The sequence below is a fragment of the Lepisosteus oculatus genome, chromosome 17, assembly GCF_040954835.1.
Source record: "Lepisosteus oculatus isolate fLepOcu1 chromosome 17, fLepOcu1.hap2, whole genome shotgun sequence".
Lineage (NCBI taxonomy): Eukaryota > Metazoa > Chordata > Actinopteri > Semionotiformes > Lepisosteidae > Lepisosteus > Lepisosteus oculatus.
In genome coordinates this window covers 10,235,765-10,259,742 of record NC_090712.1, presented here as the reverse complement: position 1 = coordinate 10,259,742, position 23,978 = coordinate 10,235,765, and the positions used below count along the sequence as shown (strand labels likewise).

Sequence of the window (23,978 nt, the reverse complement as noted above, 5' to 3'; positions counted from 1 at the left end):
TGAAAGGACAAATAACGTATATTAGTATACTGCTAAGGATTATTAATGAACTAAGAACTTTTAACAGCAGGAAACCAAGCTTCTAAAACTGCCTTTGTCATTTCCACCATACAAGTAAACTTTAAACATTCACCCTCCTGCTAAGAAGTTATTCAGTTCTGAGATAATATTTGCAACATGAGATGGTGAAGACTTGAGAGGTCTGTATTAATTGACCATCTAATAAGTAAAGATGGACCTTCTGTCTACATAAATTTACTCTTTGCCTTAGGGATAGTTCTGTCTAATGGTAATCTGTGAATGACTCATGTTTTGGCAACTTTTACTGTAGACAAGTATACAAATGAAAGTAGTAAGCAGTTAAACTATATTAGATTGTGCCTTACGCTTGTCTCCCCTCCTGTGGAACACACTGATTCTCCCTTGAGACTACTGTATATCCCTTCCCATTAAAAAGCTTAAAGTCACCAGGTATGGGTAAAGAAGACACAAGATCATACCTGAGCCACAGTGTCCTTTGAGGCTAGAATGATAGGCTAGAATGAGTTCTCTCTAGTCCATGTTAAACTTACCAGAGAGCATGTGACTGTCCCCTCCATAAACAGGAAACCAGTGCAACACTGGGATTTTCCCTCAAGAATTCTCGTTCCCTCTTATACAGTTACATGGACTGGAGCAACTGGGCTAAAGTACCTTACTCAAGACATGGGTATAGAAACTATAAAAGATGGGGCTATTGTCATTAGATTTCAGTAATTATAAATTCCAAGTGTCAATGCAAACAGTCTTTAATCTGTCCGTCTTTGCTACTGCTGAATGGGATCTGTTTCTGCAAAGGATTAAGGCTAATCTGAAAGCAGCCATAACTGATTTGTCTGGTACTGTAATTGAAATAAGATAATTATTCATCCTCACAACTAATTATTCCCCCAAAAAAACTAAGCATCTTGAAGAGAACAATTTAATTGAAACTGGCCTGATGAGTTAAAAAGCAAGAAAAACACAAGGGGGCAATTCTCCAAAGACCATTCAGAACTATTCTTATTTGTATATTCTTTCGGATTGCAGGAATTTGTAAATGGTTTCTGGTCTTCTTTTGATCTCTCTCTTTTTAAAAACAAAATCCCTTGAAGTTATTTTAGTTATATTTTATTAACTTTTTTTCCTTTTGAAGACATCTGAAGAGTTCTAATGGGAGCTAGTTAGCTTTATGTTTTATGCCATGAAAGTCAAAATGAATGTAAACACTGTGTATATATATATTATACTATATAGTGATGTATGAATGTAGAATTATGTTTCAACAAGTAGGAGCTCATTATTTGAATAGATACCTTTTATAATGTGGTATATGGAATCACCTTAATCTTTTATCATTAAAATGAACGATTCTTAAAATAAAATGGATTTCAAGACAAAATTGTAGCATTAAATTATAAAGAGTGTCTTTAAACTCAGGGTTATAGCAGGTTGCTAATACCATGTTTATTCCCAAGTAATGTTTTTTTGGCTGTTAAGCAATATCTTTTGCAGTGATTCAGTCTTTTTAAACTCCTTATCCTCATTTGCTTTGAAAAAATACTTAAGTTTTATGAATATATATATAAATAAAGTGGAATAAAACTTTATATATATATGAGTTCAGTGTGGGGTTTTTTCTGCACAAAAAATATAAACTTTTATTGTATTCCTGCCATTCTAGATAGTTAAAACACTTTCTAACAAACAAGTTAAGAGGTACAGATGTTCTAAGTTTTCCATAATTCGCAATAATAATTTTAATAGTTTTTCATTCATCAAAATCTGAATGTGTGTTATTCCTAACCTGTATTTTCATCCAATGTTACACTGCAAATACTGTAAGTGGTTTTCTGAATGTGTAGTGAAAATGGCACATACTGTATGCAGGAGGTACTGTACAATGATTTGAACTCACTGATGTTTATAAATGTAGACATGTTCTCGTGGATCTACAGGTTTCTAATTATATAAGCACATCTCTCAGGTTTCTAGAGGAAATATTTTTAGATTGAAAAATAAATCAACAGATACATTGGATCAATACTATTATTATATTGCAATTCTGTCTTTTATTTTAAAAACGTAATAGCATCCATCAGAATAAACTGTATATAAACTTACAGTAACATACTGGATGAGTGAAAGCACTTTATAGTGGTATTTAATTAAATCATATACTGAAAGTAGTAAGAAAATAATCATTAAAGTAACATTTTCTTTTATATTGTAGTATGTTGAATTTAATATTATTATATATAATTACATGTATTTTTATTAATACTTATATAGTATAAATGGTGATCTTCCAAACTAATATTTTTTGCGTGTTCTACAGTATGTGGCAACTGAGATCTTTCATTTCTCAACTGCTTCTACTGTAAGTACCTCATAGTACAGCATTGGATACGCTGCTTCAATGGTATTGTAGCATTATTCTGAAACTCACTGACGATTACTGTTATAGAGCAACTACTCTCTCTCTCTCTCTCAATAAAAACAAAAAACTCAGGTGTTAGCTTCTCCCTAACCAATGATCTTATAGCCAAGGCAATACTAATGCTGATGTCTCTTTCTCTTCTTGTGAGCCATGCTCATTTCCTTAATGTATGGAAACATGTTTAAAGTGTCAGTGATCTGCACTGTATTTCTTTCATAACACTCCATGGTACAAAAATGGATGTCACTCGTGGACAATAGATCACGTACAGTAACATTCACATTTTCTATTATTTCCTAAAAGCTGAAACCAACACTTTGCCCAAAAGATCTCATATTACGTACATACCCACTAGAAATCCATTAAAGTGTTCATGTTATGTTTTAGTACCTGAAATTTAAAAGCAGTACAAGATTACAAGGAATTAAAAATACTAATTAAAATATAAATAAAAAAATAAATTTCACCACTTGATGTACCTTACTGCTGTATTGTATTCTTAATTTCTCATTCTAAACACAGCACGTGAAGGTCTTTCAAACAATGTTCAATAGTCCAAAGAAATGAAAGCTGTTGCATTTATTTTTGTACTATGTTTCCTATGATAAAAATTTTATATTTAGTAATTAAAGAGAAAATAACAAAATAATAAATGAGAGAAGACAAAAATGAGGGAAATAGATTAAATGAGCTGCTCAATTACAATAACCAAAATTTAATAAAACACATTTTTAAAAAGTCTTAAACAATGTTTCCTTAAGTACATTTTTAATGTAATCCCCTTAATCCATGTTGTATGGGCAGCAATAAAAGTCTTCATTGAGGTCTAAAGGTCTGAAGTTGCCTTGACCTTTTGAGATAGTGATCTAGATTTATCACAATCGAAAGGCTTGAGCTTTGATTGGATAACAAAAGGCAGGATTTTAAAGGAAGCTCAAATGTTTCTGTTTCTAGGGCTAATTCTGACACATTAAATTTTTACAATTTTAGTTGGAAAACTGCTTTGTTGTGACCACACTACAATACCAAGAAGGCATTGCCTTCCAGATAAGAAACTTGGTAATACATTTCAGTGTTTATTTGGTTGTGAGAGGTACAAACTAATGAGGTCATAATTTCTGAATGTTTTTTGCAACATTTATACTTGCAAAAAAACATCAATGTTGGTTTAGCATAACAAAATATTGTAACTCTCCTATTAATATACTTTTAATTGAGTATTTAGCTACTGTAGAATGTGCCCCCTTTAAGCACACTGCCAACTACTACATGTGTAAAATACAAGTTCTTTGAGATGACATATTATGCAAGGGTGACTATGGGTTGTGTGGAACAGGCTGACAAATTGTATTAATTTATTTGCCTTATTTTTAATGAGAATTGTGTTAATTTATTCTGGGACAAGTTCTTAATGCATGTTTCCTGGCTCATCTTTCTTATTTTGCTTGCATTTCCATTTTGCAATGCATGCCTGTGGTGTCCTGTCAGGCATGAGATTGCCTACATACCCAGTGGATAATCTGCTGGACCTCAGGGACAGGCCTAAGGGACTTACTTCTTCTGTGTACTCCTGTTAGGGGCTTCTTACAAACCACTAACACCTTTTCCTATGTGGAGTAGTGACTTGAATGTTACAGATTAATACATATACTAGGATGAAATACATTTGGATTCCAAAATCCTAACTAATGTACAAACCACCTAAACTATCGTCACACTGGACTTGACCTTTTGAAGACATTGTCACATTAAGCTATTTCCCAGGTTCTTAAGTTTGCATTGTCCAGGAGGCAATACAAGAACATTTTTATACATTTTGGATATGTCCATACTGTGTGTCATTAAGCCCTTGTTCTCCACCTTTGCAACTTTGTAAATGATCATTTGAATCTTGTTCTTTTGCAAATTCAGAAATGAATCTTCTTTATTTGCTTCACCACAACTGAAATGAACTACGGTATTCTAGGAGTCTTTACATTCTTGGGAGCCTTTTCATGGATCCACTCCTATCTTACAATCATATACAGGTATATGGAGCTCTCTACTGTTTGAATCCATAGTGCCAAGGCTTTGGTTGCTGCAGTTCATTGATTAAATCATGATCACACAGTGCTTCTTTCCCAGCTAATTCTGTCTCAGAGTCCTTTATTGGAAATCTACAAGGGGTACAGTACCACTGGCAGGTGGGCTATGAAATGATTAGTGAAAAATACTGTTGTGCTATACCTTTTTTTCCTATTTTGTTTGCTTCTGAAAAATGTAAAACTAACAACTAACAAGGGGTCAACTATAACCCCTCCAACTGTACAGCAACATTCTCTCTAATGTGCAGATGTTGCTGTCAGACACTCATCCATGAATACTGTGTAACTGACTCTACTTTTTTTAGATAAGTCCATAGTGACTAATACAATCAAACTATGGTCTGCTGTGGGAAGGTGTACAAATCAAAACAGCAAACAAACAAATTCCAAGGTTGGTTTTGTGCTATTACACAGTGCGTGTAAATGTTTTTCCCCAATGTTTTTTGTGTTATAAGTTATAACAAACTCCATGTAACTACCTTAATTCACTGAGGCTGTTGTGAAGGTTTTACAAGTATTAGTTAGCCAGAATGAAACTGAATCATGAAGAAATGCATTACGATTTACTTAGATGGACAGTTTGCAAATGAAATGCTGACCATACCCAAAGTATACACACATAAATAATAGATTGGAAAACATTTATTTAATGTTGTCTGTTAGGTGGACAATCAATATTTTATAATTATATGCCAAACCATTTTTTAAATAATTATATGTGTAATTAAACAAAACTGTTTTAAAACAGTTTTAAAAAAATGCCAAACTGGGCATTAAAATAGTCTAAAGTAATCATTTAGGTTATATTTGGCTAACAGTTCCTCTTTAACACCTGTTTATGCAAAAAAACAGAGACTTCCTCTTACAAAACAGCTGTTTTCAGTTTTGTAAAAGCAGAAAATGACAAATAACTGTTTTGTAAAATGTGCAAAAGATTTAAATGCAAATCTTTTTTTTCAGATCTTACCATTGTCATTCACATTATGAGTCATTTGTCAATTGCAAATGAATCTTGTAAGTTTAGGAATGGGTTAAAATAACAGTTCCTGTTCATATTCTCTTTTGTATGCAAGTGCTTTACCATCCCAGTTGCAGGTGAATGTTTTATCTTAAATCAGTTCCTTGGTGTGGAGATAAGAAAGCACGCTGCCTCTGTAGTGCTGGTGACCGCTTTATCTCTAAAAAAATGTATATGTGGTACTGAAATGTGAGGGGAGGTGACTGGAAAAACATAATTTCTTAGGAGTTGACATCAACAACAGTCAGTTCCACCCTGACTGATCCCAACTGTTACAATCTCCATGACTCTTGGGGGAATATTTTAGTTAATTGCAAAATTTTGATTGACAAACATGGGATGCAATTAGTAAGCGCACACAGTTTGAATGTGCAGTGATCTGGATCTCTAAACCAACAGTTCTGAACTCTCACAGCGTGATCTGCAAGAGGGAGACTCCAGTGTTTGGGCCATATGGTATCTTTTAACTTTCTGTGTGGATGTGAATTTAATGTACTTTTTTATTACTATTATTATTACTAACCACACATGTGTATTCCCTTTGCTTTCTCACAGCATTCTTTTGTTTCTACACCAAACTTTCTCGTGCGATAAGACAATTGTGCAGACCACAGTTTAGAGTATAAAGATATTTTCTTTAAAAGCAAAATGCATAAATATGCATGATATTGTACAAAGCAAATTGAAGTCATTTTGAAAATGCATTCATTTACATATTTTAAAACTATTTTATGACTTCCCAAGATTAAAAATAGTATTCAACACAAATACCAACATTTTTAAAACAACCTTTCATTTTTAGTAATTATTGCTAAAGTATACTGTAACTACATTACATGTTATACTGTAATAACTATAACTTAAGTGCAACTTATTTTGGAAATATTTGAAATCCCAGACTGTATAATTTAAATTCTGCAGTTGTATGCATTAAAAGAATTGTACTCTATTACTGCGGCCTTCGGGGTATTATTGTCACTGTGTATTGTCATTATATGTGTTAACTGTTTTTCTATTGAAGAACATTTTCTGGTTTCAGATTTAGGAATAAGATATTTGGAGGAGTGTAAATGGTGCAAAATTACAAAAAAAAAAAACTAAATGTCATAGTCTTATATATAATAAGAGTTACCCTGTTAGTGTGTGATGATTGCTACTGTTTTCCTCCGTATGGGCGGTTTAATTGATGCTCACAACCAGGAGTCTTGTTTAAGGAATTATATACTGTTTTCTTCCACCACAGAAGTACAGTACATTCCCCTCACAAAAATTATTTACCTGGATTCAGCCTGGGCTCAGCTTTATTCTTTGAGAGTCACTCTTTGAAATTCTACCTAAGTCTGTGGTATCGAAACTTTAGCTAGTTGTAAATGGCACTACCTTTGGACCTTTTCAAATGTCAAATGGAAATCTACTGTACATGTAACAGCCTGCCTAAGGTTTTATCAAATTCTATGATTCTGGCAGAATTTTAAGTCATTTTGACATTTATGGACATTGTTATTACAGTATTATTTAGGTTTCAGACTTTTCTGATGAGATCTCATTTGTTTCAGTATACAGATAATAATACCTTATTAAAAAGAATCTAATTTTTACCTTGTATTTTAATCATGGTTGAAAGGGATTACCAAAAACATCATGCAACTTAGATCCAATGTTCAAAGTTCAGACATTTGTAAGCACTGCTGCCAAAGTGAAGAGGGAAAATAAGCTAGAGTGTCACATATAGAGTCTATTGTTCCTTTCCTCTTTAATCAAATGTTTCTGTCTCTAGAAATGTTTGTAAATCACAGAAAGTTATAATAACTGATTCTACAAGTTTGTCAGGTTCGAGCTCAGGTCATGGCAGTATTCACCTATGACAACGATTCTCCATTTGGTGACTTACAATTAGCAGAGCTCCAGGGATCTCTGCACTTTCTGGCAAACAGCTACTCTTGTGACTACCGGCACCCAAGTGCCAGCAGTGACGTCAGTCAGGGAAGTGCCGGTCCTCATATCAGTGCCTATTTTGTCAGGAGCTATGGAGCTTATATTTGTCAAAAGATGAGCCGCTTGATGAGTAGGTGGGTCAAAGGAGCTTGTCTGCCCATTCTCATTCTTCCTTGACTGTAGTCATGCTGTGGAGCCATTGCCATGTGCATAAATGTAAAGAAAAAGCTAGCAGAAATCTAAATTTGGCAGGAATAAAATAAAAAAGTAAAGATTCAGCCATTCATTCGACAACTGTATAGAACCTTCATACATGATAGTCATGATCAGAGTAGGTGGTCTAAAGCCTAGTCTGTAGAATGGTCTGACATAATGTACTGTACATAGTGTCAATCACCTGTCTTTTTTATTTTGTGTTTTTCATGGTAATTGTGTAAGCAAGTGTTTTTTCTCAATTCAAACATGTTTATCTAGTGGGCAAGGGAGGCATTTTTTTTTTTGCAGAATCAGGGATTCTTCTAGATTTGGATTGTTTCTTCAAATTATCAATTGTATGATGTTAATAACATTTCATTTCATTATGACTTCAGAAGAAACTGTTTTGTTCTGCATGTAATTAGGGTTAAATTAGGTAAAAGCCTAATGCAGCATTTAAAAAAATAATCTGATGTACGTAAAGAATGTTTCAAAGGCATTTGCTTCTTCATTATGCCCACAGACTCTGAATAGTAGCACTACTAAAATGTCTTCATCTTTCTGCATATTTTATTTTTGGCAATGACCTGTCCTTCTATCCCTGCTCCCACCATCAAAAATAGCCTTGCATTACCTATTGCACTGGGTGTTGCTAAGGTTACCCACGCCAATGCTCAAATTATATTGTAATACTAGCTTTCGATCTTTGCTTTGTGATTGTATTCTGTCCATCTCCAGCCCTATGTCAGTTCATTTAGATTTACATCAGGTAGTAAATTAAAATAATCACTCAGCAAACACTCTAGGCTCAGTTTTCTCTTTCACTCAGGAGTTGTGCGAGATGCTCGGAGCATTCAAGCAGAAAATATTGCTGTCTAGATATTTGTCCTCAGGGTGATAAAGGAGGCATTGTCTTGGGACCCGCTCAGGCCTCGGAGCTGATAGTTGCTGTGCATCGCAGCTGTGAAGTGTGCTTTGTTATGTGTCTGAGGATTAGGGTTCAGGACCTTGTTTTTCTTGAAATACCAGGCTGATCAGAGCCGCATATGTTCAGGGGAGAGCAGAGGTCGATGGTTCTCTGTCCACATTTTTACCACATTATTCCTAGCCAGAACTCAGGGAGAATGCCCTGCAGCTTCATGCACCCCTAGGGGTTCAGGATTCGTATTGTTCCTATTATTCAAAACACAGTATTTAACCTACAAACGTTTAAAACAAAACCAGGAACAGCTGTCACATTAAAGCTAAACAATGCTTGTAGTAATGGCTGAAATACTGTAACAGAAGCCACAATTTCTTGTGCATGCTTGCATTTTTATGCAATAGCAAAGAGCAATAAGAAACGGCATGCATTTTAGATTCCATTCATCTTTATTTGCTTTGTTTACTATATGCATACTTTACGGCACATGTATGCACATTCAATGCAAACAACCTAGCTAAAACCTAGCTAAAAATCTGCACATAAGGAGATATACTGTATTTGTGTTTAACATGAGAGTACGTCCATTACATTCTATATGTACAAATGCAAATGTGTGCAGTACATGACAGTCTGCATGTCCAGAAGAACGACAACAGCTTTCTCCTTTTGTGCTGCCTAAATTGCAGCAGAGGGGACAAGTCATATCACAGAAATTGTAAGTGAAATGAAGGCGAAGAGCAGCAGATGAAAGCAGCAGGGGGCAGTGGCAACACCACTGCTAAAAGTAATGAGGACATTGCACTTGCCACCATATTCAAGGATTGTGTTAATGTGCAATCTGACCTACCAAAAGATTACAAACCTGTGCCGAGAGGTGGGCCTTTCACTGACACGTTTAGCCATTGCAAAACAGGTTGTTATCCATTAATTAATTATCATCTGCTCACCTAATATTATTATCCTAATGTGTAATACACTGTCAGCACAACACAACATCCATATTCTAAAAAAATTAAATTTCTGGCCATAGATATATTGTATTTTACTTTGGTCTGATGAGTTTTTCTTTTTTGCTGAAATAATTTCTGATTAACGCTGTTTGACTTTGTCATTCTTGTTATTTAATGTGATTATTGCTTCTGCTCTTGGGGAAAGTCAAGCTTTCCCTTTGAGTAGGTATACTGTATTTGGTTTTTTTTTCTAATGTAAAATTAATACTTTGAAGTTACATACAGATGTCAATATGGCATTAATATCCCTTTAATTAGAGTTGAGGTATCTTCTTACTACAGGATTACAAAATAATTGAGTTCTCAGTGTAGCTTTATATGTGCAGTATGCTTTTATACATTGATTCATTGTGCATTGTTGATCATCCCACTGGTACTTAAGCATAGGGCTTGTGACGGTTGTGGTCACAGACTCACTATTCATAATATAGCCTGAAGGAAAAGAATGAAATCATGTATTCTGCTCGGCAAACAGATAGTTGTAGAGCTAATTAGCCTGTGAAAGGTGGAGGAGGTCTTTTAGATCATAACATCCAAAGATTACCACAGGAAGGGCATAAGGCAGCACCATTAACTAAACACACTTCTATGACACAGAATCTAATCACAGATCCAACATATTTGTTTCCTCTTTCTCATATTTTTACAGCTACTAAAATTGGATCTGCTTCTGTCCTCTTTTCTTCCAGGTCAAAAATTATGATTCCACCATGTCAACACTCAGACAACTCAAAGATCAAATCTCAAGATGTGTTTTTTACATGATGGGTTTTAAAACATGAACATGTGTGATGAGATTCAAAGAAATTTTTAAGCACATCCTATGTAGTTTTTTTCATCAGCTATAAAAGTATTTTGAGATAGCTTCTTGATATCATAGATGCAGAATATCAAAATGTCTGAAATATATGTATATTTTGTAATTAGAAAAATAAAACATTATACTGATAGTCTTCATGTCTGCTTCATGGCAGTACACCTTCTCTAATGAAAAAGACCTTTAGCAGACAGGCCAACAACAGCAGCTGAATATGGACTCAAAAATATTAACTTTAAGAAGTTTTTCAGCTTCTTAAAGCAAATGGGCATCATGGGTCTTACTGTTTCTAGTTAAGCTGTATGCTTCATCTTATTAGGGTGAGTTTATACAGCTCTCACTGAAACCAGTTATCGCATTGTTGTATTCGATTTCTTTCTAGCATGATGGCACATTGATGAACTGAAAGTTCTTATTTTGGTCAACCATTACACTCACAGCCAATTGAAGTGGCCACACTGCATATTTGTAAGATATCTCAATCAACATTAATGCTAATGTGTTTGGAAGCAGTTTATAACTATTTACAATCCATTTTTAAATTATTAAGGACAAAATCTGTTTGGTGCTCTATTCCTGTGACCATGGCATTAGAAATACAGGATCTATAAAGAAAAATGAGAGAGAGTGAGAGAAACACATTTTACAAAGGAATAAAAACAACGAACAAACACTTTCATTAGTCTGTGAAAAAAGTCTCATCACAAAAGAAATTGAAGCCCTTTGTTCATAAGCATTTCAGTTATTTAGATATTTCCCTTATGGTGAATGAGATTCTCAAGGCAAGATTTATCCTGATGAGACAAACAAGAATTAAAACACCATATGTTCTAAAATGCTACCTTAGTAGAGCTCAAACATGGTATAATTTCTTTCAGAACAAAAATGGCTAGCATTAATGCTTCATTTTTTTAGAAGGCCTGGTGGCACAGTGTATAAAAAAAATAAATCTGTCAGCTTTGGTGCCTTGGTTTGAATCCACAAAAGAAATGAGTATGCTTGTCTCATTTTAAAATCATTCTATAGCAAACAAAGAAGTGCATCGGAATTTATACTGTGCCAGGATTGTTTTTATGTTAAAGGAAAAGTAAATGCTTTTGCCTTTACAAATTCAAGATAGTTTTTTTAATAAACTCCTATAACCCTCCTCACAACAAAAACACACGTACGACAAATGGGGAGAGAATATGTTTGTGAATATGTTTGTGTAGGAGAATACAGTATATGCTCACCGAGTCTCTAGTGCTTTAAATGAATAAACTGATTCTGTTTAGAGATATCTTTTTAAGAAAGGTGAAAAAAATCCACACATTTTTTGATTTGTAGGCAAAGTGGAAGTTTCTGACTAGAAAAAGAGCTCGATCTCAATCTAGTACTGTATTAAAGGTCCCATTCCCAGTTGCCCCACCTAACAGAGTTAATTGTGTGTTTTCAACCCTCTATTGGAGGCTAATTTAGCTATAGATTGAAATGAAACAGCTCTGGCCTCAGATTTTCTGGCAATCAAGACTCCAATTTGACTCTGTTTTCTCAGCAGACATTAATGATTCTAAAGCTAATATTCATTGTTTGAAGTGACATAGCAGCCATGGCATTTACTTAACCTTTTGTCTTATGTACAAGTCTGAGTCAATGCGGAATCTACTCTTAATTAATATCTTTTCTTTTCTACGGTACCATTATTTCTTGAATATGCAGGGCCAGTCTTGCCCGCATGCAAATATAGAAAGGGACAGACATATTTTCTACAATAAAGCTTACATTTTTTTCTTACAGTAATGATAGAAAAGATTTCTGGACAACTATTATTTCACCTGCAAAAGCTTGAAACAAAGGATTTCTATCATTAGATAATTACATATTTACGGTGCTGTATGTGCTTTTTTATTCCATGGAATGCAGCACTTTATAACCTCACTATTGCACGTCGTTAGAAAATTATTTTTGTATTTAAAATGTCCTATTTATTTTGTTACATTAAATTAGCAAACCAGTCGTATGGGTGAATTCATTGTTAGAAATATATTTTCTCTTTTCCTATGCTTGAAGCCAGAGTAATATTACATATAATACAATGACAAAGTTCTGTATTGACAAAAAAAAAACCTACTTAAACAATTCTAAAATCCCAGTGATGCTGAACAAAGATGTTTGCTTATTGGCAGAAAAAAACTTTGTGCATCAAGTAATTGTATGTAAATATGTATTATTTTATATATAAAGTTGCACATATTATTATAAGTGGAAGCACAATGTAACTAAGCAATAATACCCAATACATAGGGCATAGTAATAGATAATGAACCTTTAAAGAGAGTTTAACAGTGGGTTTGTTTGCCAAACTATCCCATTCTTCTGATGACCCTATGGAGGTAGAGAATGTATAAGTGTCACTTAGAGCATGGAAAATATTTTTTTATCCTTGGCTTTGATGCATTTTAGGTCTTACTTTATTTCCAATATATAATCAGTCTATCTGTCTATCAGTCATTCAATCAATATTCTTCTTATTCATATCGTGTACTGGCTCAATGAGACTATCAGCAGAGAACAATATGACCCACTGTATGTCAATGTATATCTGAACACTTGAATAAAATGAATGTTCTAACATCCACTTGGGAATTTCTTTGCTGTTCTGAAACCCTTTTTTCTATAATTCAAAAAAAAAATCAAATACGACAAAAGATCGCATACACTGTGTTGCAAAGGTCAGTGCCTTCTTAAGTTACATCACATCTGAGTTTTTAATTATGTATTGCTCTTATTATTTGGTAACAAAAGAGGCATTTTTTCCATTTTATTTACAAGTAGGCTATGTGCTTGTGAATATCTGTTTCTTTATATTATGTACTGTAGCTGACATTTTGTGGCTTAGAGGGGAATAAGTAACTATAATTCACTGTGACTCCATACAGATGTTCTTTATGTTACTTGCAATGCAGAAGTGAAGTGTCTACCATCAATCTTTTTTTTTGGAAATGGGAAACTATCATGCTCATGATGATCAATTTTTGGGCTGAAATATGATTGTCTCTGCAAATACTGCATTGTACCCCATGTAGTGAAGTTAATAATGGATCACAAAACCATTTCAAGAAACCATAGCACTACTTATGAATATATTATCATGAGCAATATTTATTATATAGTATTTTAACCAAACACATGTGATTTATGCATATAACTTGGATCTTCAGGTTTTTGAATTAGATGTAACCCCGTTTGTGATATAATACATTTGTATTAGACATTCCTTATGACAGAGAATGGGAAATAGCAAGTCTCATTCAAAGTATAGTATGTCCTAGATGTTAGAACAGTTTCTATTTGAAAAACAGAATACTTTTCAACATTTTGGATTAGAAGAGCATTTAGTCTGTTCTACTTCATGAATGAAGGGGTGTTCAATGTTGTAATTCCCCATTGGAACTCCTCCATTAATAGTAATTAGAATTAATTCCTTGCATTCATCCCAAAAGACCCTAAATCAATTTACGTATAGAAGAAGACCCACTTTATCCACTTTAGTACGCCCAAAACTGTCTTACACAGTCAAATTGGTCAAAAGAAACAAATTACAATATACTGTTTTTGATGATGATTTAATAGCAGTGCTTCCAAATGCAAGAAGAAACAATAGAGTACATTGATCACATAACCTTTGGACTACTGCAAAAAGAGAATAAAGTTAATATGAACAAAATTTCAGCATCCAGACAGAATAAGTGATGGTGACCCCCTAAAATAAGAGACAGGAGCCTCACTTTAATTCACTTGATACACTACAGTATAATTATACAGTCATGGCCATAGGTGGGGTGGAAAGCAGTGACCGTTGATAAAACAATAAAAGGGCAATTAAAATGTATTCAAGTATTCCAGTTCAGAAATGATTACTATGGCAACAAACAAAAGAAAGAGTGATTAAAGGGGAGTGCAAAGCATGATTTCAAAGCAACCATTGTACTCAAATGTCTTAACCTGTGGGCTAAATGGTTCTTTTTATGCATGTATATGGTGTGAAGCTTGATAAAGGATCAAGGTATCATTTTATCAAGATTATTCTAAATAAAAACATCAATATATACATATATATTTATGAATAATGGATTGTCCATATAATATTGATAAATGTTGTTCAGACTTATTTAACAGAAATATGTATTTATTGTTTTTATGTGATGAATGTTGCCATTTTATTGTGGGTAATCTGCTTTTGTTTGTTTTGTGTTGAAGTGCAAATCATTGTTCCACCTCTGTAAGCATAAGAAAATTTAAATTTCCTTTTAGATTAATGAGTTCCTAACTGTCATGTACTGTACGCATAATGTAACACCACCCAGCTCAATATTGATTCATTTTTTCAAAGAGATATTTCAGTCCTATTTTGTATTTTATTAACTTTTTCAGTTTAATTCTGGTTTATTATTCAGAGCTTTAAAGAGGGGTTTCTTCTGTAGAAAGAGAAATTCTTCATCCCTTCCAAGTAATAACAAAGTCATTCCTGCTACTCACTAGTCTGTCTGCAGCTGTAAAGCTAATCTGATATCATGTTTACATTTTGCTGATATGTAAGTGGTGTAGTGTTTTCATGATTCTGAAGGGTATCAAATTTAAGCTGAGTAAATTGAAGGATGTAATTAATACACAACAGATGTATAAAGCAAGGAATCTCATGTCAAATTTGGATAGATAGATATTGATGAATAAAAAAATATTAAGAGATTGCTTTCCTGTTTGCTTTAAAAGGTGTTGGATTACTTACAGTAAGACCAACTTTGAGCACCACATCAAAGTTTGACAAGGTATTTATAGTGATTAAGTTATAACTATCATGAAACCAGCTCTGCATGGTATACCTATACAAATTATTAGAAAAGTTTTGAAGTTCAAATGTAATCATTGTTATAAAAAGAATTCTTTCCAGTGCATTTGTAATCCGTGAATGTCCATCACAAGAGTTTATGTGGAGATGTACAGTAAATCAGTAATTCTCCATAGTAAATTCCCTGACAGTGCTGCATATTTAGATTTAAAGCAGCTCCCTCAGAGCCAATGCTTTTGAATCTTACTAAACGTGCAAAAGGTCTGGAAAACAGTGTTGAGCACCTACAGGTTCCAGTTTTTTTCCCATCTGTCGGGTTATGTCCACCAAACTTTGGTCTACCACTTGCATTCAACTAGGACATTTTCTGACATCCAGCCATGAAACTATATAACATAGGTCATAGCCTTATGCCTGTGCCTCAAGCCCCTTCTGCATTTTCCAGACTGGTTCAAATGTATCTGTGCTTTGCCTGACTGTTCAGAAGCTCACTGCAGTGTTCAGTATTTACTTTCAGACAGTACACCAAAATATCATTCCAAATTGAAATGAATTTAAAATATTTCATTGCAAGAAAAATGAAGTGAAAATATATGTTCTTAAAATATCTCAAATCAATTAAAAAAATAATGTGAATAGTCTAACATTATGCTGTATATTAAAAATGCATACTGTATCTGAAATTTATTTTGCTTAATCTGTTAATTCATTTCGGCACAAATTTATACACCTGTCTAGACTCAATTGTTCAAGAATTATAGGCACACCACTGTAAGTGTCCAAGGGATAGCCTTCTTGAGATCTTGTTAGACTGCTTTACTGTATGTTTTCAGATGTTTGAGATTTTCAAATAATACACTTGGCTACTGATTACTAGACACTACTCCCTATTGCACAACAAAATGAGTTATGCTTTTTTTTATATTCTATTGAAACGTTTATTCAGGTGTTTCCTATTCTTAAGTAAGACAAATCCCAAGTTCCATATCAAATCTATGACAAAATTATCATGTTTGATGACAAAAATGTTTTTGATATAACCAATAGAAATATCACTTAGAGCAGAACTGATCAATTGAACATTACTTGGAGGTTAAGAGAAGCAGTTCTCAAGCTCTCCATTGTAATTAACTGTGGCTGTGTGCACACATTTACAACAGGTATACAAGCCAATTGGAAAAGGAAGTCATAGCTGTTGAAAACTTTTATCAACAGGACTATGAGTTGGTTTAGACAGCTTTTATTTCATATTGAAATTGCAGCAGAATGAGAGGTTGACTATAAATTGTTTTTGTTATTTTCAGTCTTCCTGATGACTGTGCTTTTCAGGATTTAATGGACCTCTACAAGATGGAAGACACGGATAAACAATGGATGTGAGTGAAAAAAAAAAAACATCTATACTTTTTAATTTTTGCTGTTGTTAAGATATAGTACCTTTTCCATTGCTTTTGGTATCATACCTTGGACTCACATCTTTCTGTTGTTCTAGAATTTTTTCATTACATTATAATATTTGAAGGCTATTGCGTTTATAAAGAATAAGGAAATTTGAGGAAGTCAACTTCCAAGATAAATATAATATTCCATGCAGGTTACAGGCTACTTTGTGATCTTGTTTTAGCCAGTGTGTCTTTAAGATGGCCTGTTGTCTATGAGTGTTGTGGTCGTAGGACTTTTGTAGTTTGTGTGACTTAAGATAAAACATGTATATAACCTAACTCATGTGGGTAGCTGCGTCAGCATGCGTAGGCTGCAAAGGAACAAGTAATAGGTTTATTCCATGCTGAAAAAAAAGAAGAAAGAAAACACAACGTCTTCTCACACCTGAAGAAGGCTTCACAGCCGAAACATTGTGTTTTCTTTCTTCTTTTTTTCCAGCATGGAATAAACCTATTACTTGTTCCTTTGTAATCTAACTATACAAAGCAATTGTATTGCATCAATATTTGCAAATTGTGATAGGGTGAAATATAGTGAATATTTTAACTTATCTTCATGAATGAGCATAAATACCAGCCTTATAAAATACTATGAAGTGATGATGGTACAGTAAGTGATAAATATCATGTGACATGTTAATGGTATTTGTTCCAAGACATCTGGGAGTTGTACAGAAAAAAGTGGGAATATGCTCTGACATCATGATCCTCTACGTGTTTGCATAAACTTAATCATGATTAGGGAACATATATGCAGTACTACAATCATTCTTTCCTTTAGTCTTGTTGAAGGTGAACACCATAGCAATTAATTGTTCTGGATTTTAGTTTTATAGCTTATTCATTGACCAAAGCACTTGGAATGGTTTGTTCTAACCATTGGAATCTAAATTAAATTGTCTTTATCTCCTGCAGAAAAAAAAAATTAATTTGTTAGATCAAAAAAATATTTAATTTTTAAACACATCAAACAAACTTTTGTTCAGTCAGGGTACACTGAGGCAGTTTCTTTTTTCTTAATTAAGAAAGCATTCTATTATTAAACTAGATGAAAAGGAAACATCAATTCAAACAGTACAGTCATGTTCTGCTACTACTAATCTTTTGGTAATTATTTTTTAATTGAATCTTTTGAACACAAAAGCCCTGAGCAGATGCGTGTATTACTTTAGTCCCACATCACACTCTGTACTGGAGATGTTCTTCAATGTACACATAGCGGGTATACGTTTTAAAAAAGAGCAGAAAAATTAACAGCAGCAGCATTTTAAGAGATGAAATTCAAACTACTTTGTAAATGGAAAAGCAATGTAACTTTATAACATTGCACAGTTCTTTTAAAACCAAAATATGGTGAAATGTTCTATAGTGCATTCAAACAGAATGGTCAAAGTGCTAGAATGCTACACATATATTCTTAAAAGAAAAAACACACAATCAATTGCAGTCTTTGTTGTTTTGGTGAGTTAGACTGTTAGTTAACAGTAAGTTAATCTTCTGGTAAAATTATTTTAACCATTCCTTTTCCCAACAAAAGTCAAGAAATGAAAGTTTATTCCACCAATTTTGCACAAAAAGCATCTTGATAAGGTTTTGTTTAAATTTTTTACAAAAAAAAAGTAGTTTCTAGAAATGTTTTCCTTGACTATGATATGAGCAGTGATGGTAAGGCAGACTTAACTTCATACACCTCAATAAAAATGATTCACTTTTTGGTTAAAGGGTACACTGAAAAATAGGCCCAAAAAGCATACCTATTTTTTAATACTTAAAGGGTTTTCTTGGCTTCTTGAAATACATTTTATTATTTTAAATTTTAGGTGAAAAAAATGTTCTGTATTATCCCCAGATCCTTAGAAAAAAGGTTTATGAAGAAAGTAAGAAAATGTACAAAAGGCCTACTTTAAGGGAGATGAAGATTAAATATGGTTCTTATTTAAATTTTAGCTCTATGATACACTATATGTACCATGATCAAGTACAGTGAAAACAAAGATAAGCCACTGCAGATCACATTAAATGTGCATTATAAGCATGGTTACGACACAGTAAACGGCAAAATGCCTCTGTATCAGTGTTACTTACTCTCACAGCAAAGGCGGCTTCATAATCATAGCTGTCAGCATGAATTTTAAAGACATGATTTATTTCCACTCAAAAACAGGAGGTTATTTCCCTTACCTTATTCTAACACATTCAGAATTTATACTGAGAGGCGGCAATAATCACAGTGATATTGCTCTCTGTGTAGGATTTTCTACAGTAATCTGTAATAGCACGTTGTCAGGACAGATAAATGCATTAAATATAGTTGGGGCTCAAGTTTAGTTCGCAGCTGCAAAAGAGAACTGATACAAACCATCCCAAACAAAGATCATCCAGAGTCAAGTTAGGGTATACAGTAGTTGTTGTGCCATTATATCAGAACTGCACCTAGATCACATACAGTATAGTAGTTTGATGAAAGAGTTGCTCATTTTATTAATAAATAACATATTTTGCTTGAAATCATTAGATTTAGGTAGTGAGCATGGTAATTGACTATTCAGGATGAGTTGATAGGATGTGAGATGCTACTTAGTGCAACTGAAGAGTTCATTACTTTGAGATAATCAGTTGACTTCCATGTTGTAAGGTGAAATTTACATCTTTCTATAGAAAATAAATAAATAACCTTTGGAAAAGTCGCACGTCTTTCATTAGAATCCCAAAAAGCCTGTCAGTAAAATTAAAGGTATGTCACTATCTTCCAGCATACATTGCAGAAGACTATAAACCTGCCAGCCCCTTTGATGAAATAAAAGGGCTTTATTCATGATTCATGTAGGGATATGAGGTTATTTTTATTCTGTCAGTACTCACATAATCAGAGGAGGGCTCAGGAAATGAGAAGGCAGCCTGACAAAGGGAACCCCTCCAGGGTATGTTGCCCCCTTTGTAATCTCTTCAATTTTAAGTAAGAAGACAAGATATGTGAGTGCCAGGCCTGCTAAGATACGCCACTAATGTTAATTATCAGGCAGATATCGGATCACTAAATTTTTAAGTTAATGCAATAATAAAAACAACAACAGGTAATTTGCCAATATACATATACTGTATTGATAAAGTCTACAAAACAAAAAAGGCACAAATATCTTGGGGCCTGCGCATTTATACTATTTTTCTTGTATATTTTGGATCACAAAGTTATTTTTTATTCATCAAGGCTCATATAAAGCAAAGTCCCATAAAAAATGAATGTATCAGCACATTTTATTTTATTTTTTTTATAAAGTAGCTTATAAAGAAAATGTATCTTTATAATATATTGATGTCTATAGACACCAAGATGTAACCTCCAATGTACACAGGAAGTACTCTTTCCTAAATTGTCTTAATGTTTTTTCTTACAGTATTGCTAATAATATTCGGCCAGTGAGGCTTGCTTATTATTTTTCTCACAAATGCTGATTGAGGGTGATTTAAACGTATGCTTTGCAGTAGGCCCTGCAAATTATCTGTGCATTGAAATGGAGCTACTCAATTAGTTTTTGGATATTTGTGGCAACAAAATGATGGTAAATACTGGAAGACAGTTTCTGGAAGTATGAGGTGAATGAATACTTACACTCTAATTGCCTCGGATTGAAAGATTCTGGTCTTTGGCAAATCCTGTAATTCTAGTTGTTTTCTCAAAAATAAGGTTCCTCAGAATCCCTGTCACGGTGTCTCTTCTCAGCCATCAACTTTGCAGTAAAGTTAGGCATGGAATGAGCAGCAGAGCAGATCCAGAGCAGCATATCACAGCAGACATCGGCCAGTGACAAAAATGAACCCAAAAGGACCCAGAAATTTGTAGAAATCAAGCTGAATATAATTAAGGAAAATAATATAAATATATTTCAGCATTCCAAAAAAGGTGCCAAACAATTGCTCCTCTGTCAACACTTGGTCAGACATTACCATCAGAAGAGTTAATTACACCACAGTAGGCACTCCAGTAAATATGTTGTCAGTGAAGTGGCTAAAACTAAGGACACTCACCACAGGTAGCAAAAAAGCACTGGAACTACCCAGAGAAGTACTGTCCAACATGTGTTATTTGTTAAATTATTTATCCATTGATATTAACTCATCTGATTGTCCCTGTATTGTATGCCTTAGGCTGTTACAAATAATAATGAAATGATTCTTTCCTCAACAAACTAAAGTCATTTTGAAGTAGTAAAACAACTAAAAGAATGTCTAAATCTGATTGTGTTTCTCATTCTAACTGCAATAAAATACTGCAAAATAGAATGAGATAATTAGGTATTTCCTCCCTACAGTGCAAAGTGTGATTTGCATGATTTAAAATAAGATGACATCATACATGTCTCATAATCTGTTCTAATGTTCTTTGTAGGTTTCTAAATCTTATCAAACATTTAATACTGAAGAAGCAACTTTTATATCTGCATTATTGATAAAACAGATATCATTTACACAAGTAAGATATTCCAGGAAATCTCTCAAGTAAGAAAAGCTACCTTTAGTTCACTGACCCCACCATATTATCTTAACATGTTATATTAATTCAAAACAAAAATCAAGTCCTTTTTGTAAAGGTGAAATGGAAACTTAATAGCTTAAACTTCATTTATTCTTACATGGTCTGTGCTGTTTATTACATTACCTGGCTGTTTAAGTACCATCTTTACAATTAGATGACATGTATTTTAATAAGTAGCACTTTGACAGTTAGTAAAAAACATCAGTGTAGTGAGAGTCATCAAATTTGTACATACATGATATATTTACTGTAGATATGCATAAAACTGATAAAGACTGAATATGAAAGTGTATTATACAAAGAAAGTGTGTGTGTACAAAGTATTTATAGGAAAATATCATGAAAATATCTCTTGAATAATACTGCGGTTGAAGATGACTCATGGATATTGTCATTTTGGCATGCCATTCATTTTAAAAGCATAAAAATACAATGTGTACATATATATGTACTTACAGTATATTTCACTGGCACTCCATCTTAAAGTTGAGCTTCGATTAACAATTCTTAGCATTTGCACTAAATTTGTATACTGTACCTATATTTTAGGCAAATGTAGAAAAACTTCAAAATCATGATTATTTTCTGTGTAGGACATTAGGGTGGAAATATATTGATTCTAATAAAATTTCCCAGAACTTTCCTTGTTTTTCTTGACTTATGCTATAAATGGAAATTGCAACCCATTCTTCTTGACCGTATGAGATGCCCTCCTACTCTTCACCTCCTCCCAGAAACTATGAACAGTTTACGTAACTATGAGAGGTTTCTTTCTCTATGTTCAATGAAGTCAAGGTCTTGTCTCTTACAAGAATGTTAACGATATCAAAGACATTTTTCATTGGGCCAAATAGTACTGACCTCAGACTCTTCAAACCCCTCAATGACACTTATATCCCCACCTCTACTTTACCACGTTAGAGAATTGAACAGATTCTTTGAAACAGCTGTATATAGTCTGATGTCTACCCTTTTTTGTGCTGCATTGAATTTCAAATACAAATGAATGAACCAAAATCAAAACACTCCAGGATTTCTTTTCTGTAGTTCCAATTGAGGTAATACAATTGAAAAAGCAAATCTAAGAAATATGGTGGTTGCTAAGGATTTTTCATAGCAAAGATACTTCTAACAGTAGTCAATCAGCTAGGAGATGCTTTTATCTGACTTTTAAAAAGGTGTGATACAGGTTAACTCAGTAGGCTTCTCAGTGTCTTTATATGTATGTTAGATATGTATGTTAAAAACTAATAGAAAATGTTGGCACTTGAAAATGCAGTGGTATAGTACCCAAAATAATGTAACAAGATCACTTAGACTTTTGAAACATCTTGTTTCACAATGTTTAACAATGTTTGTCCAAATAATTTGCTGGAGAAATCCCTTCTATTTTTGCATCGCCTTTTTTTGTACTTGGAAAAAAATCAATACTGAAGACATTGCTGGAGGCTTACATATTACATTTTGCATAAAAGTCAGACTTAATTTGACTTTGATCATCATTTTCAGAGATGACTCACTGTAACAACTATCATTAGTGAAGGCTCATAAAAATGAGGAACAGTGGAGAACTGCACTGAATTTATCTAAGGTATAAATACAGTCTGGGCAGGATACTGTTAATGCTAGTGATTCATGAAAGGAATATTTATAAGTATTCAATATAGTATGATAGATTTAAAACTAAAATCATTAAATTTTGGAAATCTCAAAAACTGAGCCAGAAAACTGTACTGTACATAATGAATATGGTAAAAGGAAAGAGTGATAAAGTGATAAAGTACAAATGCTGACCATTGTCTTTTGTTTATCTCCAGTAGAAGTGGTTCATTTGAAGATTTTCATCTGTTCTGTCAATTACATTTGCTGAATAGTGTTTTAATGGTTTTGCAAGTATGTCACAGACTTTGACAGTGCACATGATTTACAGATTCTTCGAAGAAAACTTAATTCTTAAACTGTCAGAGACAACCAACACAGTCATTCAATCACTAAGGTACTCTGCATTTCTGTTGCATATTTTCAGGAATAATTCATTTTCTATGTATGCTTTACATAAAGAGACCAACGTTTTGGGTCCAAAGTAGGTTATTTCATTAAAATATAACATCTTGGGGATTGCAGGGGGATTGCACTCAAGATTGTGCCAATGACTGTGGCTGTGCTAAGTTAGCAGACAGTAACTCAGATTGTAGTAATAAACACTGGACTGCATTTAATTTGCTACACTGTGTACCACTGTTGTTTAATCTGCTCTCAAACTGAGATGTAAACCCAGGTTTTCAGTCTGGTAGTTGTAATAAAGGTGACTGTAGTGTGAAAACCATGGCTAAAAATATATATGTATACTTTGGGCTCTTAATAAATCTTGCAGGTTTTGTATCTTTCAGTATTTCTAGAAAAGTTAAAATATTTGCTCATTTAAAATAATTGCAATCTTAATTATTTAATTATTCAGTTACGAATCTAACATTTCAAATATAGAGAAATGGGATTAATATCCAAACTTTAGATTAAGAGTTATTTGTTATTGTATATTAAAAATGTAATCTTTTTTATTTATTGTGTGAAAATGCTCTGACTATGGTCAACTGAATTTTGTCTGACTCATATAAGCCAGACCCTTTCTCGTATGAAAAGACACCATCAGAAAGTTAATTGCACTTATATACAACCTGACTAAAGGTATAATCAGCATCTTACCTTTTTGACAACAGATTTAGAGAGCCAAT

General features: G+C 33.4%; 1 long non-coding RNA gene across 7 annotated transcripts in view; it reads left to right on the top strand.

The window, feature by feature from the left end:
* The window catches only part of LOC138223889 (uncharacterized), a 455,431-nt gene that overhangs the window by 247,931 nt on the left and 183,522 nt on the right, over positions 1 to 23,978 (top strand). For all 7 annotated transcript variants that reach the window (XR_011182303.1, XR_011182302.1, XR_011182300.1 and 4 more), the window contains one exon: positions 16,575 to 16,646. This is a non-coding gene — a long non-coding RNA (uncharacterized lncRNA). The remainder of the gene's footprint in view (positions 1 to 16,574; positions 16,647 to 23,978) is intronic.